Below are 17739 nucleotides of genomic sequence, written 5' to 3' on the forward strand. Positions count from 1 at the left end.
GAGATGAATTCACACAGAATGAATCCTGTGTATGTTGGCGAGAGAAAACAGACGTAAGCTTCATATATCCCAGACCTTTGTGCATTCATTAAAATGTCTGTAAAGATGGTCCCAACCTTCACACATACATGCCAGGACTCTCTGGAGACATTCCAAACAGAATAGATCAGGATAGATCCTGCTGCAATGAAACTGTGTTACACCAATGTCCACAGCGGCAGATTTACAGGTATTTGTCGTATTTTGCAGAATCAGGGGCTTCTGTGACTGATGGGCCCCCATGTTATTAGTATGCATTGTTAACTGAGAAGATACATTTGAAATGTGACTGTAAATAACAAATCATCATTGTTGAATTCTAGTGTTTTAGACTGTTGCATTGTTTCCACTCCTCATTTCTCCTACACCTGGATTAAAGTCAGTGGAGGTTGGCCTATAGACCTTAGTTTCAATTATGGAAACTTGGCTGAGCTGTTCAGAAGGAAGAAAAGTTTTGTTTGGTTGGAGTTTTCCCGAGATTTGCTCCTGAGTATTAAAGAATACGAAGAAGATCCGCAGAAGGGACTTGGAAAAGAATTAAGAGCCTCGGATATAAGATCTCCAGGTTGATGGACTATATGGATCTGACGGAAAGGACTGGCAGAATCCGAAACCAGGGAGAGGAGAGGGTGGAAGAAGATTGGGAAGTTAAAGTTCCTATTTAGAAATTTTGTAAAATTAATGACTGTTAGAAAAACCGTGGAATGATATTATATGGATTTAGTAGAAATGTTAGAAGAAGTTAAGTATAGATAAGTAATTTAGTCTTAAAGGAAAATAAGGTTAAAAATATGTTATTTACAAGATGATAAAAAACAGAGAAAGATGGAAAGGATTTGCTGAAACAATTAGAAGAACTGGAATACAAAAAGGGAGGTGTGAGGAAGTCGAGGAAACAAGGAAATGAAGGATAGAATATGGAAAAGGAGAGATGTATTTTAAACTGTTTTTGTTTTAATTTATGTGTTTAATCTAATGGGTTTGGGTTGGGTTTTATAATATTTGTATACTGTATTGTATTGTGATGTTTTTTCACTTTTTTGTTTTTTCCCCTCTTTCTTTCTTGTCTTTATTTTTCATTTTTCTTCTTTTTCTGTAACCTTTAAAAGTAATAAATATTATTTAAAAAAAAAAATAAAGTCAGCGGAGGTTGGTATATTAGGGCAGGGGTTGCCAGCTGGGTTCCTGTGAAGTCCTTCATTGGTGTCCCTCAACAGGGAAGCCAGACTCTGTGCTTTCATTAAAAAGGAAAAAATAAGTCTCTAGCCCTTCTAGAAAGGAAGTTATGAAGCATAATGTGTAAGTAAGTACCTTTCTAAGCCATTTCTGTTAAATGAGCCATCCTGGCTGCTCCCACTCATCAGTGATTTTAACCAATGAATGATGCCAGAGCTGTGATTGATAAATAAGTTGTGTGGACACCAAGAAACATTAATCCTAGAAGTTATAACAGGACTGGATTTATAATGGTGCAATTGGAGGAACTGCACCAGGACCCGTGCCAGCAGGGCCCCCAGATGCTGAGCTTTCATTTTTTTAAACAAGTAAATCTCTAAGCTTTCTAGAAGAAAAGTTATGGAGCGTAACTTCAAAGCTGGGGGGTCACCAACCAAGCAGATGCAAGCAGATAGACAAGTATAATGCTTCTTCTAGCTCTGCATTATGGAGCACTTGCTGGAATTGGAAGGACCTGCCTACTTCGGACTCCTATTATGATCATCATCATCATCATTCTTACACTTAATTTATGACTTGCCTTCTGACTCAAGGCAATTTACACATAACATAATTAAGATCAGTTAAAAACACAAAACAACAATACAGTTTAAATCATATTAGATGGAGAGGAGAAGAAAGGTAGGACAGTTACTACACCTCTGGGTTTTTGGAGAATGTTGGTGTGAACTTGAGCTGAACATGCGAGAATCTCTACTAGCTACGATTGTTATGTTCTGCCTCCACTGATGAAGGCAGGATGCTTCTGAAAGCCAGTTGTTTGGAATCATGAGCTGTTGCACTCATGTCTTGCTTATGGACTTCCCACTGGCTCCTGGTAAGCCACTGAGAGAATAGGATGCTGAATAGGACCTTTGGCCTGATCCAAAAAGACTATTCTTCATTTCTTACATTTCAGTGCACATGTATGCCCATTAACAGCATTTTAAAAAGGTGGCCTCAGAATCTTCCCAAACTAAAGGCAATGTCTTGCCAGAAGATAAAGAGTACATCCGTACTAAGCAGGAAATGTTGAAGAACACACATGCTTAGTATTGCAATGCTGTCTATATTGACCTCAGCTCAACTGTAATTTAAAGTGGCTCAGTTGGAATACTCTCCAATTTCTTAACCGGGTTGATTGTTAATCAATGAAAACTCTGCTTAGCTGCTCAAAAAAACCCTATAAATCCCATTGATGTCATGTTTCCTTTTTGGGCTAGGTAGGCTGAGGGATTTAGTTTCCTGAAGCAAGATGAAGGTGACCAGACTGGTGGTTGAATTTTACCTGAGCACTGGCAATGGGACAGTGTCTTTCACCACACCTGAAGGCAGCAGACAAGCTTAGCGGATGCTACAGGGTAAACTCAGCTGTTCCCTAATATCTCCATCTCCACCCTACCTGTGACCCAAGACAAGGACTCCACTCCGCTGAGTAGCAGAGCCAGTCCTGTTTCTTTTCTAGGTTGAAGGGGAAGGAATGATTGTTGTGTCCTAGTCAAAGGATTTAATCCATTTAGTCTTCTGTTAACCCATAGCTTGCAGGACATCACATATAATTTAGGAATAAGACCTTAAACTAGTCTCAGGAAATAGCAAGGAATATGCTATGGTACAAACAATGTTTAGATCTGGTTTTTAAATGAATCTGTTTCTTATTTGATTCTCCCACAATGTTAATGAAAATGCATTTACTGTGCTAATGTTAAGCCACAGAAGAATTGCTCAAAGTCCTAGAAAATGGAACAGAATAATGCACAGTAAATGTCTAATCAAAGCTGTAGGTTCGCTTTAAGAGGTATGCTGCATCTGAAGACTGAAAATATGGTCCTGGTTCATTAAAGGACTAAACATGAGCATGAATGTATGTTAAAATCCTATTGAGCTAAATGGGATTTTTAAAAAGCCAATTCTTAAATACTTTTTCTGGATAGAATATTTTTGTGACTTGAAGTTCTGATTTATCCCTGATATGACCTAGTTTTAAAATGTTAATAAACCTGGTCTAAAAACAGGCACTCATTTTCTTCATGAGCCTAAGTTATTATGGGCAATAAATCTAATATGACACACTCATGCACTGTCTAGTAATAGATCTGAAACCAGGAAATTACATTTCCTATAGTAAAACACAGTCTCATATGGTACTGCCCATTATATTTTTGTTGTAGATCAGGAATCAGACCATGAAATAGTCCAGAAATATATGTGTGTACGTACGTAGGTACACAAACACACACATGTGACACAGATGGTCTACTATATAAACTTTGCTAGATTATATGGGCTACTACATTAGTATGATAGATGTTTGCTCCTTTCTTCAGTACAGATTAAGGTTAAAGGTAAAGGTAAAGGACCCCTGGATGGTTTAGTCCAGTCAAAGGCGACTATGGGGTGTAGCACTCAGCTCACTTCAGGCCAAGGGAGCTGGTGTTTGTCCACAGACAGCTTTCTGGGTCCTGTGGCCAGCATGGCTAAACCGCTTCTGGCACAACAGTACACCATGACAGAAGCCAGAGCGCATGGAAACGCCGTTTACCTTCCTGCCTATTTATCTACTTGCACTGTTATGCTTTCGAACTGCTAGGTTGGCAGAAGCTGGGACAGAGCAACAGGAGCTCACTCCGTCGTGGGGATTTGAACTGCTAACCTTCCGATTGGCAAGGCCAAGAGGCTCAGTGGTTTAGACCACAGCGCCACCCACTCCCTCAGTACAGAGTAGTAGGCAGGATATCTGCACCTTTTAAATACATCTCAGGGTTAAAACTGATAATAATGCCAGTTATCTAAGCCAGCAGTGAGTTCACTGAAGTCTACTCTGCAGATATCATGATTCACACTTGATATCCAACACCTCTAGCTAATGCTAAAGATTCATTAAGAAAGCTTCAGCCTTTCATGTATCATGGACCATTAAATTTGCTATTTCATATGCTTCAGATGTATTTTTCTGGCAAGGTTTGAAACATTTAAGGATGATTTCACTTTACACTTCTGAAATGATCTTCTTTAAAACTTTGCAGATTGTCTATGCAATTAATGTTGAAGAATGCTTTTATTACAGCAAACTCAATGCTTCCGCAGTGGGCATTTCCTAGGGAATAGCCATGCTTTGTCCTCCCAACCTTTTATGGGGCATCTGCATGATATCATGAAAAAAATTCTGATTCCATATTTTCCCAGTTCAGCTTCATTCCCCCCAAGGGGTGTTAATGCAATGAACCCCTCCATCATATGCTCAGGTTATAAATAAACCATATATCCTAAAGGCACCACAGTCTCCAATGACCCTCAATCCAAAGGAAGCACAAGCCTGGAAGCCCTGGAATCTCACACCACTCAGAGACTGGTGGCATACAACAAAGTGATGTGTCAGTGGGACTCAGCAGATTTAGGAAGGATAGGAATCCCCAGCTTTAAGTCATGAGGGGTAGGCTGTGCATTATCATAAGTTTTCTTTTTTCTTATTATTGCTTTATTGATTGTAAAAAAAGAAAAAACAGTCAACAAAGGGGAAAAACAAAGGATAATATAAATTACCCAAAAAAATAAATCATTTCTGACAACACAACTTCTATTATGACTTCCAGTCACCCCATTGAGAGTCCCAGGTTTCTTTTGAGTAGTGCACTTTTCATTATCACTCCAAACTTCTCCCAAATTTTTATTTTAATAAGGTTTTCTATGTTCATACAGGGGTCATTCTAAGCCTGCCAGAGAATTCACATTTTTACAATGCTCTTTAATATATTTTCTGTAAATTTCCCACTCTCTAATAAATGTTTGTTCTGTATTATCTCTAATTCTTTCTGTCATCCTTGCTAAATCTGTGTATTCTACTAATTTTGTCTGCCAATCCACTTTGGTCGGGATAGAATCTCCTTTCCATTTTTTTGGCTATTAAGATTCTTGCTGCAACTGTTGTGTATAAGAAAATCTTCTTCACATTTTTTGGAATTATGCCTGCCAACCTAGCAGTTCGAAAGCACCCCCGGGTGCAAGTAGATAAATAGGGACCGCTTACTAGCGGGAAGGTAAACGGCGTTTCCGTGTGCTGCGCTGGCTCGCCAGATGCAGCTTGTCATGCTGGCCACGTGACCTGGAAGTGTCTTCAGACAGCGCTGGCCCCCGGCCTCTTAAGCGAGATGGGCGCGCAACCCCAGAGTCGGACACGACTGGCCCGTATGGGCAGGGGTACCTTTACCTTTACCTTTACCTTTATACCTATTATACCCAGTAGAAAGGCTTTGGGGTTTTTTTGCAAAAAAGATTTTAATCATCTTTTTGCGCTCATTGTATATTATATCCCAAAATCCCCCTTTTTTTCTATAATTCCACCACATGTGACTCATTGTACCCTCCACCTCTCTACATCTCCAACAAATACTTGACCCAGTTCTATACATTTTTGCCAATTTTGATGGTGTTAGATACCAACGGCAAAGCATTTTCATGAAGTTCTCTTTCAGGGTATAACATGCAGTAAACTTCAAGTCTTCAAGTTTTTCTATAACGTGCAGAGAAACACCATACTCTAAAAGAAGATTTAAGAAAGGTTTAAGAAAAACTCCACCCCTTAGAAAGTTTTAAGGAAAAAAATTATTTGGTGCTTGTTAAAACCATAGCTGTGAATTCAAGCCATTTCTGGGATTTAATGCCAGGAATTAATTAATTGTGCTCTTTGCATTTTATTTATATTATTGTGCTTTTACTCTTTTATCATCTTATTTTCTTATTGTTTTTAAGTTCTACACCACCTTGAGATGGATTGTAATAGGTGGTTAGGAACTAATTCATAAATTAAATGAATTATATTCATAATAATTAGCAATTAATAACAAGGAAAATATGAAATTAAGGCTTCAACATTATACACACCTAGAAGAAAATTTCATTGAGCTCAATAGGACTTACTTATTGGTAGACATTTGTAGAATTTCTCTGTAAAAGGGGGAATTTGGGTATAAGCACCATTTGTTTGGCTACATGTTGTTGTTGTTTAGTCGTTTAGTCGTGTCCAACTCTTCGTGACCCCATGGACCAGAGCACGCCAGGCACCTCTGTCCTCCACTACCTCCCACAGTTTGGTCAAACTCATGCTGGTAACCTCGAAAACACTATCCAACCATCTCGTCCTCTGTCGCCCCCTTCTCCTTGTGCCCTCCATCTTTCCCAGCATCAGTGTCTTCTCCAGGGAGTCTTCTCTTCTCCTGAGGTGGCCAAAGTCTTGGAGCCTCAGCTTCACGATCTGTCCTTCCAGTGAGCACTCAGGGCTGATTTCATTAAGAATGGATGCGTTTGATCTTCTTGCAGTCCATGGGACTCTCAAGAGTCTTCTCCAGCACCATAATTCAAAAGCATCAATTCTTCGGCGATCAGCCTTCTTTATGGTCCAGCTCTCACTTCCATACATCACTACTGGGAAAACCATGGCTTTAACTATACGGACCTTTGTTGGCAAGGTGACGTCTCTATTCTCTATTATAACCTTTTAACAACAACTAAAAAACCCCCCACCTGCCTCTAAATTTGGTAAATCTACTATGCTTTTGCTCCACATTAGATGGAAATTACGAATTTTTTATGTCGACAGATTAGTGCTTTAGCTGTCATAGCTGACTAAAAGAACCAAGCAATTCAAAGATTGCTTATTATAATCCGGTGCTAAGAAGACAAGTTTTCCAAATGCAATGGCTTCAGCAGAGGGCTAGAATATATCTTTCCTTATCCAACAGCTTTTGAATATAAATAAAAACGTAATCCTAATATTAGACCCGTTACTAGCAAATGTCAGGACTTGTACATTTCTTACTGCCTGCTCTACATGGGGTCAGTTTTGCGCTTGTTAAGATGCAAACATTTAAACCATTTTGAAAGGCCTGCAATAAAATTTGAAGTATTAAAACATGAATCAAGAGCTTGGTTTCCTATCTTTGCAGTTGCTCAGTTATATGTCTTATATACTAGATATGAGGGATTATGCTTTTTGAAGTCTTCCACTGTTCACTGCCCTGTCAATTTAGATTGCAACGTGATAGTTTCAACTTGAATTGTCAGGGAGAGATCATTAAATTATTTCCTGATGTCTTTAATGAATTGTTTAATGAATATGCAAATATCAGTCATGAAGATTAAATCATGTTTCTATATTCACAGTGTAATGCAAAAGAATAAATTATTGAACAGAGGAGGTGAAGTCAGTCATCTATAAATCCATATAGAAAGAAAAGGAATTCTCTTGATCTCTTGATCTCTTCCAGTTCCACACCGGCCTGTGTTCACACAATACAGTAAGTCAAACTATGAATGAGCTACAAGGATGCAGCTTGTGGTTAGTGAGAGGAGCCAAGTGGTTGTAAGTTCTGCACATTCACACAGTCCCACAAGTCATAGTTTGGCTAACCATGTCATGCAAACCAGGCAGTTGTCCATGCTGACCATGTCCTGGTTTCCACAAAATTCTAAGCCATGGTTTATAACCAAGGTTTAATTTGATCATTTGAACCCAGCCCAGCTTATTAACCATGGTTGAGTAAGCAAAAAAAAAGTCATAAGCCATGGTTTGTTGTTGGTTTTTATAAACTCTTAGTGCTGGGTGCAAGTGAGGCCAGTATACACTGCTTGAGCCATTAACACCATTTCCTCAGGAACAAGAGATCATCATGTATAAACCTTGCCCTGGTACAGAGTAGGCATCTATCTTTAAAAGCCAGTTCATCAGGGATGAAGAACCCTTGGCCAACAATAAGTTGTTCGACTACATATTCCATCGCTGATCACGCTGGCTGGGGCTGAGGGGAGCTAAGAATCCAACAATATCTGAAAGGCCACATGTTCACTATCCCTGCAATCTACCTTTCAAAAATACTGCATGTATGCTAATCTAATGCACCATCGAATCTAATGCGCACTTCAATTTTCAAAACCTTGACACCAAAAAAGTATTTGCTGGCGAATGTGTTTTTCAAGTTTGCAGTCGAATCTAATGTGCCATCAAATCTAATGCACACCTTAATTTTAGCGACGTAATTTGGCCAAAAAAGGTATGCATTATATCTAGCAAAGATTCCTCATATTCCTAAACTGCTTGTTCTATTGCAGAGCTTTTTATTTTAATCTCCTATTTTGTGGTTTAAACACCATTCTGTCTTCTATTATTATTTTTCCCAAAAAAATTATTGGTTTTCCACAAAAATTTTAAACACACAAACAAACAAACAAACAAACAAACATAAAACCTAACCTTATTAAAACTAATCTTATTAACATTGTTAAGCAACTTCCTTGCATCCCCTTGGTTGAATTTCAGTGTTTAGCATTTTAACGGTTTTCCAAAACCTATATTCTCATAAAATTAACTTAGTCACTTAACATCTTTCTTTCTTTCCCAACCTAAATTTCAACATATTAATTTATCACATTACATAATTAAATCCTAAGCCTATCTGCTATTTGCAAGCTTTTCCAATTAATTTAACTTAACATATTTAACTAAATAATCTTTAAATTTCGTCCATTCTTCCTGGTAATCCTCCTTCTGATCACGGACTCTTCCTGTCAGGTCGGCTAGCTCTGAAAAATCCATCATCTTCATCTGCCAATCTTCCACTGTTGGTATTTCTTGTGTTTTCCAATCTTGGCTAATAAAATTCGAGCAGCAGTTGTGGCAATTCTGTCTTCTATTATCAGTGGACTGCGCACCCATCTTTCCTGCGGACCTTTAAGTATTTATTTATTATTTGTTGCATTTATATCCCACCTTTTTCTTCATAGAGCTCAAGGTAGCATAGTTCTCTCACAGCTCATTTAATCCCCACAACAACCCTGTGAGGTAGGTTCGGCTGAGAGGTAGGGACTGGCCCAAGTTCACCCAGTGAGCTTCATGGCTGAGTGGGGAATTGAACCCTGATCTCCCAGGTCCTAGTCTGAACCACTACACCACACAAGGACATTCTCCTGTTTAAAAATACCCATCTGCTAATGCTTTCCCCACTAGGATTTACTTTCTAGACACCTTATAATAACTATAGCTGTCATCTAGATCATTCCCAACTTCTTAATATCGAAGAGAAATCTCTGTAGGAGAACATTCCTGCAGAGTTTTTAGTAACATTGCGACCTCATTCCCAAGATGAAGCCAATTTAAAAACCAAAATAAAATCTGGAGGCAGAACTATAAGCAGATGAAGCAATCATTTTAGGGCCCATATGCACTATAGCAGGGATGTCCAAAGTCTGTTTCAGGGGTCTAATCCAGCCCCTGTGGCAGTTTATTTCCTGGGGTAAAATCCTAAAAAAACCTCAAGAACTTCAATCCTAAAAAGGTCAACAACTTTGGTTGGCCCTTTGGTCGGCTCTCACGGCCCTTCACTTCATTAAATCTGGCCCTCTTTGAAAAAAGTTTGGACACCACTGCACTCTACATTAAAAGCAGGAATAGCTACGGGGACTTTCTTGATTAGTTTCTCCACCATTGTATGATGCTTGGAGAATTTGTGGTTCAAATCACTCCCAGGGCTACAGTTTCTGGAGTTGTTTAACCACCCATTTACCTTTACCAGGAATTCTTGAATTATAGCTCTCTGAGAGGAATAGGAGCTCCTAACAGCTTTCAGAACCCTTAACAAACTATAGCTCCTGGAATACTTTGGGAGAACTCATGGCACCATAGGATCTTCCCAGATACCATCCTCCCATTTTTTCTCGCAGGAGAATGGCGACCATTTTGGGTGCCATGATCTTGCATGATTTCTCAAGAAAAAAAGCACTTTGGGGGGCATGCCCTCCAAAATAATGTGTTTTGGGATGCCATGCAAGATTGCAGCCCCCTCCCAAGTGTTCTTTGGGGGGGAATAGTGGTGCAAAATTGTATGATATATTGGTGCCCAACTGGCTGGTGTCCTCTCACGAGAAAAAATAGGATGCCTCGGGTTTCCCAGGACAGTTGCGAGGTATGGTGTGGTGTGAATGTGGCTTTACTTCTGTGCAATAGGCTACATTCCAGCCACACCAAAAGCCAGAGACTTCTCTACACCCACCCACACATCCCTGCAGTCTCCATCCAGGCAAACAAGCAACATTGATTCTCACAGTGCAATAACACTTTGCAGTGTTCTTCGCTTTTGGTCCCTCACCCCTGGTTTAGAATATAAGTCTGCACGGGCACGTTTCATTTGAATGTGCCCTAAAAATAAGCAGTTCAGAATGCATCAAATGTCTACACCACTTTCACCGAACTCAGACGATTGCCTCTGTCCTCACCTTTACTGAAGCAATTTCTTGGGAATATAATAGAAATCTGAAAGGAAGAACAGATGGGATTCTGTCTGCTCTGTCATATTCCTAAGATGCTGTGATTGTTGCTCTGGAGAACACTGCCTTTGCAGATGATAATGATGCAGTCTGCAATTTAACACAATAAACTTTATTCTGATGGGAGCATCTCAGGTCTGTGCGTTTTAAATAGTAACAGTGAGGAATGAAGCAGGTAGGAGAAATAATGTATCTTAAAGCACTGTAAAGCAACTCAAGACTATTAATAGGGAAGCTGTTGCTATTTATTTATTTATTCATTCATTCATTCATTCATTCATTCATTCATTCCTACACCACTTTATGCCAAAATAAACTGGCCCCCAGGCTCCCAACCAGGCTCCCTTTATTGATTGCTCCCAACACCTTTACTAGGCATTGAATGGGAAGTCAGTCTTTCAGGTAACCTAGTCCAGAGTTGTTTAAGGCTTTAACACTGGCTCGGTGGCTAATAGGTAGGCAATGCTGGTTGTTCTCAGCACTGGTGTGATATGTGCCCAATAAGAGGCACAATTCACCACCTAGGCCACCTCCTTCTGCATGTAACAATTCTATCAACATTCAATCTTTATGATTTCCTAAAATGACAAATCAAGCTTTGCAATGATCTTAGCCAAACCTGGAGTATCACAATAGAAACTAGATTCAGCTTCCTCCCCTCTTTGGGAAGTAGATAAGCAGAGCAAAGGAAAAGGAGTCTTCTTAACAGATAGAAAGTTTAATGGTCACAATAAGAGAACAAAGAATCCCTGCCTAGAAATGGAGGTGCTCCCAATTAAGGGTTCCACCTACTTCTTCCCTAGTCACCCATGTCTCTACCGTGTCTTGTAACCTGATCTTGTAACCACTGTGCTTTCTGTGCTGACACCTTATCAGCTCTTCTTGACCTTGGGCTGAGTGGATGGATGCTTTCCAGAGACAGTGAATCTGTTAACTCTCTCTCTCACAGTGCAGCTTCTCCTAGCTGTTCCCCATCCAGTATTTCCCAGCTTCTGCCTTTTGAACTATGTCCCTCTACAAACCACTGTTCCAAATCTATACTGTCCTCCTGCTCCTGGGAAGATTCAGGAACCTGGTCAGGAGCAGGGGGAGAGGAAAGCACCCACCATTCCTTCAAAGTTCAGCCCTCCTCAGTACGGTTCCTGACACATTGGAAATTATATTAGAAGGATTCAAAGATCTTAGAATTCCGCCTCATGTGCTTTTGCATTTTTAAATTATTTTTTCTCATAAAGGGGGCCTTAATAAAGCTGTAGTAAGCACAAACATTAATAATAGATTGGCAGTAATTAGATGCTATGTCATACTGTGCAATTTTCCATGGACTTTTTGAAATACTAGGGAGAGGGGAGAGGGCTTGATACTCTTTTTCGGCCTTTTGGCTAAGATCAAGTGTAGTATCTGTTTTTATCAGTTTAATATCTGATATGTCCTCTATTTGAGGACTATATATTAAATGGAATTTTGGAGTTGGTTGTTTTTGAGAGCCAGTGTAGTGTAGTGGTTAAGAGCGGTAGATTTGTAATCTGGTGAACCGGGTTCGCTTCCCCACTCCTCCACATGCAGCTGCTGGGTGGCCTTGGGCCAGTCACACTTCTTTGAAGTCTCTCAGCCTCACTCACCTCAGACTGTTTGCTGTGGGGGAGGAAGGGAAAGGAGATTGTTAGCCGCTTTGAGACTCCTTAGGGTAGTGATAAAGCGGATTATCAAATCCAAACTCCTCCTCTTCTTCTTCTTCTTCTTCTTCCCTCCCAGCCTTCTTTTCCTTGCTGGGCAACTCTTCCTCGGCTGGTTAAATCTTCCCCCTCCTGCGATTCCCATGAGGACTGCCCCAACACTGCTATGAAGCTTTTTCCATCAAAACTGAAGGAAAGGGTGCAAAGCTGCAACATTTTCCCCATCTTGCAATTTCCCTTGTGCTGCTCAGCTGACTAGGAAACAGCTGAGTGCTGACTGCAGAAAAAGGGGCTCCTCTGGATGAAGAACAGGATAAATTCAAATCATCATTATTATCATCATCCTCATCACTTCTGAACAAGAAATAGATAATTAAATAAATGAATATGTTTAAATAAATTAATTTAATTTATGTACAGCCGTTCACCACAAGATCTCAGGGCAGTTCACAGAATAAAATGGCATGTTTCTTGTAGACTATGCATATTGACCAGATAATGTGCAAAATGCAGTTGAGATATGCATCTTCCCCAAGGCCTGTAGGAGACTGTACTTAATGGCTGGAGAATAGACAAAAGTCAGCAGAGGAATGCACATCTCCAAGGCTTACTAGAGATTGTGTATATTGACTGAGAAATGTGCACAATCCCCTCTTCATGGAAGGATTATGTGCACATTCCCTATAAGGCCTAGTGAATGTGCACAATTATTATGCACATTAATCGCTCAACTTGCATTCATTCCCCTTCACACATGCAAACACACACACACAATTTGCTTTAAGTGCCAGTGTTAATCTTCAGCAAGAAAAAATATTTCAAATCCAAGTGTCCATTAATCTTTTTAAAAAACAAAACAATAAAACTGAGGCACTGAAATTGTTATGCTGTCTCCACTTTCCCAAATGATGGAAAGTCCAGAGACACCGGTACAAAGTTTAGTTTCCTTTGGATAAGAGGTTTTTTGGTGTAATACCCATGGATGTTTTAGCTACCTTCCATTAAAAACTCCACGTTGTTGTGTGACCATGGAAAAAATTTGAGGTTCTAGTTGTCTTTTTGTCCTTTCTTCAAACTTGGATACCTATCACATTCTTAAGGTAAGTAGAGACATTTCTAGCCATTAAGGAAATACAATCTATGTTGTTCAATCCCAGCTACTCATTGGTGCATCAGGCAAAAATATAGTGATAGCTCCATCGCTGATAATCAAGACTATCAAATACTAATTGTGCATACCAAGAATTAATTAACTGCATGGTCTTGTGTGTCAGGAAACCTGCTGGGGCTCTAGTACCTAGCAGAACCCACCATCATTGACCTTCAACTTCCACAGTAGGTGTTGGTGGGTATTACGAATTGCCTTTAAAGTTTCCCACAATGTCCCAGAGCATTGTGGGAATGTGTTATGTCATGATCTTAGAGCCATTGTGTGGAATATAAAATGGCAGCTCATGGGCATCCGTTGCTACTGCCAGGTAAGCCTGTGAGAGTGGGGATGCTCTGACATGAGAGATGGTCTCAAAGAGCACCTTGCCCTTCAAATGCACACCTGTTCCCAATGAGGTGTTGCATGTGAATATAGGAACTATACTTGAGAGCTCTTGGGCATCTGACTGTAACAGATGATAAATCTAGACAATGGAGCTTTGGTCTGAGAAGATTCACTTCCCAAACCTGCTATTAATTTCAAAATCAGATTCCGAGTATTTCTCCCCCCCCTTTCCTTTTCTGTTCCTTAAAATAAATGATAAAATTGTGTAGGAAACTCTCTGCTTTGGTTTCTAAAATGCTAAATTAGAACACACACATTATCCTGACAGGCTAAGGAGTGCAATTTAACAATGACTCCTTGGAGAGAGATTGGTTAATTAGAAGGGAGCACAGTTGCTTTCATGCTACCTTGCTCTGTGAGATCATGTAATTTTAGATCTCCCTTGCTAGTAATTTTGAAGATAGGATAAAAATTACATTAAAAATAATAATAAAATGTTGGTGTCCAGATGCTAATTTAACTCCTTGCACCATAACAGTTCCTAATCATTTGGTGAGAATCTTCATCTTTCAGCTGATGCGTTGTTGTTTTTATTGTTGTTATGCATTTAAAATTTCTACCTGTTCCCCACATTTCTTTGCCCTCTGATTTTAAAGAAACTCATTTTGTACTTGGTGCTAGAGCTCCAATAATGCATTTTAGATACCTAAAACAATCGTTCCTTTATTTGCCCCTCTAAACACCTATTTCTTTTCAGCATTCTAATTGAATCTCCTAAGCACACTTGTGAGAAAGCTGAAGATGGCCATCCTGGTTTTATATGGCAATAAAGATAATTGAGAAAAATGAGGCTGTGTGTCTAGCTCAGAACCATATATTCACTGTGAGAGGTGCATTAGGAACATAGAAAGGAACTAACAGGATGAAACTATGAAAAATCAAGGTGATCTATGGTTGGATGAATATCTCTTTACGGTTCCTGAAGTCTACCTAGCCACCGCTCCTTCAATGAGAGGCTCCTATGTAGGTCAATAAAGCTACACAGCAATATAGACAATCCCACTTGAGATCCATAGTCTGTGACTGTAATGGAAGAGTAGATTATAACTTTTCCAAGTAACTTTTCTTATTAATTATTTTTCTTCATTTATTCAAAGTATGTATAAGCTGCATTTTAGGACCATGCCCTCACAAAGGAACACACACTCAGTGTCATGTGTGAAGAAGCCTCATGAAACAAGCCTTTTGGGTAGAAAGACTGGTTTGAGTCACGCCTGAATCCCAGCAGTTTTCATTTCCCAAAATGAATTACTGCTGCTCCCGTAGCCTTACGTTTTCCATCTCCTTCGATTTATGTTTATGAAGATTTTCAAACACCACAGATAGAAAGCGACAAAAGGGCAACCTATAATTATTATGAATGAAAAATTATACTGTCATTATTCATGTGTCCCCGTCGGTTTCAATATGAAAGTGAACAAATGCTAGATTGTGAGTGCATTTTTTTCCCCGGACAAGAGAAAAGACATAATTTGTCTTAATGGCTATTTTATTTGAAAGGTTTTAATTTTTTGAAATTGCTAAATTAAACGGAACTGAAAGCAAGGCTCACGGAAGGCGCCAAACCTAATGCTACGGATTATGCAGAATGAGTTTCTCTGCAGAATAAGAACGTCATCAACTCGGTGATTGTCAGTAAATGCAGCTTTTCTATTAAGGGCTGATTGCTTTTCTTTCCTCTTCTGTTAGCATTTGCATTTGTGCTAATAGGAATGTGGGGAGACAACCTGTGTGTCTCCCGTGAATCATCTCCATGGGAAAGAGCCTAGTCTGATAATACTCTCACCCACATTTGGCACTCCTGTGACAGCAACATTCCTGCAAAGTCATTCCTGTAAAGCCAAGCCGGACAGGGAATGACATTTGTCAGATGCCACCATGTTCAAAGCAGGAACCCTGCAGACCAGCCATTGACTCCCCCTGAGCCACCACGGCTGCTGGTTGGAGAGGAAAATAGACAGCAGCTTGATGTAGCAGCCAATGGGTCAGTCTGGTCTACAGAGGATACAAAGATGCACACACTTGGTCAAAAGCTACTGGGGAGCCTACTGATCTCTTCCTGTGCCTTCAGACTTCTGGCTCCCAGTCAGCCTATCACTGGTCTATCACCTCTTACTTGACTTCTACTCAACCTGCCTGCCCTAACATACCATTTGGCTTGAGCATTTGAAAACAAGTAGGGATGGAGCAAGCATCAGTAAGTAAGGGGCTAAAAAGCAAAGCCTCCCTCTCAACAAGAGAAAGGATACAGAGCTGTACACACATTTGCCTGAACCTGCAAACTGTGGACTGGATGAGGGGCACACACATCCCTCAGAATCCAACTATCTCCAGTTTGAGTGAGGAAGGTCTGCAAGGGGCTTCTACCTATGTTCAAACACAAGCAGAAAGCCTCTCACACAGATATCTGACTTTATGCCTCTCCTTCCTAGAATCACAGAATTGTAGAGTTGGAAGGAATCCCAAGGATCACCCTAGACCAACACCCTGCATTACAGGAATCTCAAAGAAATCATACACAACAGATGATCATCCAATCTCTGCTCAAAAACCTCCAGTGTAGGAGAGTACACCACCTTCTGTGTCACAGTCTGGTTCATGAGCGATCGAAGTCCCAGCAGGGGACGTTGGGACCAGGGGCAAGATGGCGGGGTGGGAGCAGGAAGGGGGTCCAGAAGCCAGGAGTCAGGAAGCAAAGAGTCCGAGGGTCAGAGAGCCGGGAGTCAAGAAGCCAAGGGTCCAAGGGTCAGGAAGCAAGGAGTCATGAAGTCAGGGGTCCGAGGCTCAAGAAGCAAGTAGTCAAGAAGCCAAGGTTCAAGGATTAGGAAGCAAGAAGCCAAACACAGCAAGACAGGAAGCATGTTGCTGTGGCAAAGAGCTGAAGGGAAATGCTGACCTTACATCCTTTCCCGGCTCTTGCCACCAGGTGCTGTGAGCTACCAGTCGGCCTCACCTGTGAGACCACACCTTGCCTCTTCAGAACAAACTTAGGAAGGCCCCAGTCCTGCAAAGTCCTATTGGTCACAGGGCCTGGCTACTGCACACACACCTGACATTCTGAAGGAGTCCGTTCCACTGTTGATCAGCTCTTACTGTCAGAAAGTTCTTCCTGGTGTTTTGTTGGAGTCGCCTTTTTTTGTCACTGGAATCCATTGGTTTGGGTCCTTCTCTCCAGAATAGTCTCCTCTCACAGGGCAGGCTACAGCTGGTGCCACCACACAGGCAAAAATTCAACTGGTACATTTTCCTGTGGTGAAGATGAAGAAAGGGGGAGGGGAAAATTAGGCCTATCATGTTGGTGCATATCAGACAATTATTAAAAGCACAGATTGTTCATGGCCAGATCAGACATTACCCATAAACTGGAGAAACTCAAACACAAGATATAAGGACTTGTGATTCCCTCTTATGGTGAGATCTGTGAGGTCCAGAGTTTATTTGGTTGCTAGAGTTCATGGTAGATAAAATCCACAGAGGGCAGTGCGGGATTATTATCTATCTATTCTGCAGCCCCTCCAGGACAATGTCTCATAATTTAAAGAAACCTCTAAATGTTAGTGACCATCAAGGCCATCATTCGACAGACTCCACAGAGCGGGGAAATGTACTTTCCGTGGTTTCTCACTCACAATCTGAGACTTGTGGCATTAAATGACGTAGTGCAAAGCTGCCAGATCAAATATATTTATTTTAGTCCTTTCTCCCAATGTAAATAGCCAGCGTTAACTTTATGGTGTGCACCAGCAATAAGCTATTGAAGGAAATGACCTAAACCCAATAAATTCTTACATGAACATAACAGTGTGTGTGAGGAGTTTGCTTGAACTTTAAAAGCAAATTGGCTCGAGTAATGTCAACAAAGCAAAACTACTTCAGCTCACAGTAGCAACACACATTCTGCCTATCTCTTTCATGTGTGTGCATGCGCAGATACACGCC

At 40.5% G+C, this 17739-nt stretch overlaps 1 non-coding gene across 1 annotated transcript; it reads left to right on the plus strand.

Annotated features, from left to right (window-relative positions):
• Positions 1 to 11931: 11931 nt before the first annotated feature.
• LOC128414958 (U2 spliceosomal RNA) lies at positions 11932 to 12121 on the plus strand. The gene has a single exon (XR_008330773.1). It is a non-coding gene; the product is annotated as a U2 spliceosomal RNA (small nuclear RNA).
• The last annotated feature ends 5618 nt before the right edge of the window (positions 12122 to 17739 follow it).

The sequence above is a fragment of the Podarcis raffonei genome, chromosome 5 (assembly GCF_027172205.1).
Source record: "Podarcis raffonei isolate rPodRaf1 chromosome 5, rPodRaf1.pri, whole genome shotgun sequence".
Taxonomy (NCBI): Eukaryota; Metazoa; Chordata; class Lepidosauria; order Squamata; family Lacertidae; genus Podarcis; species Podarcis raffonei.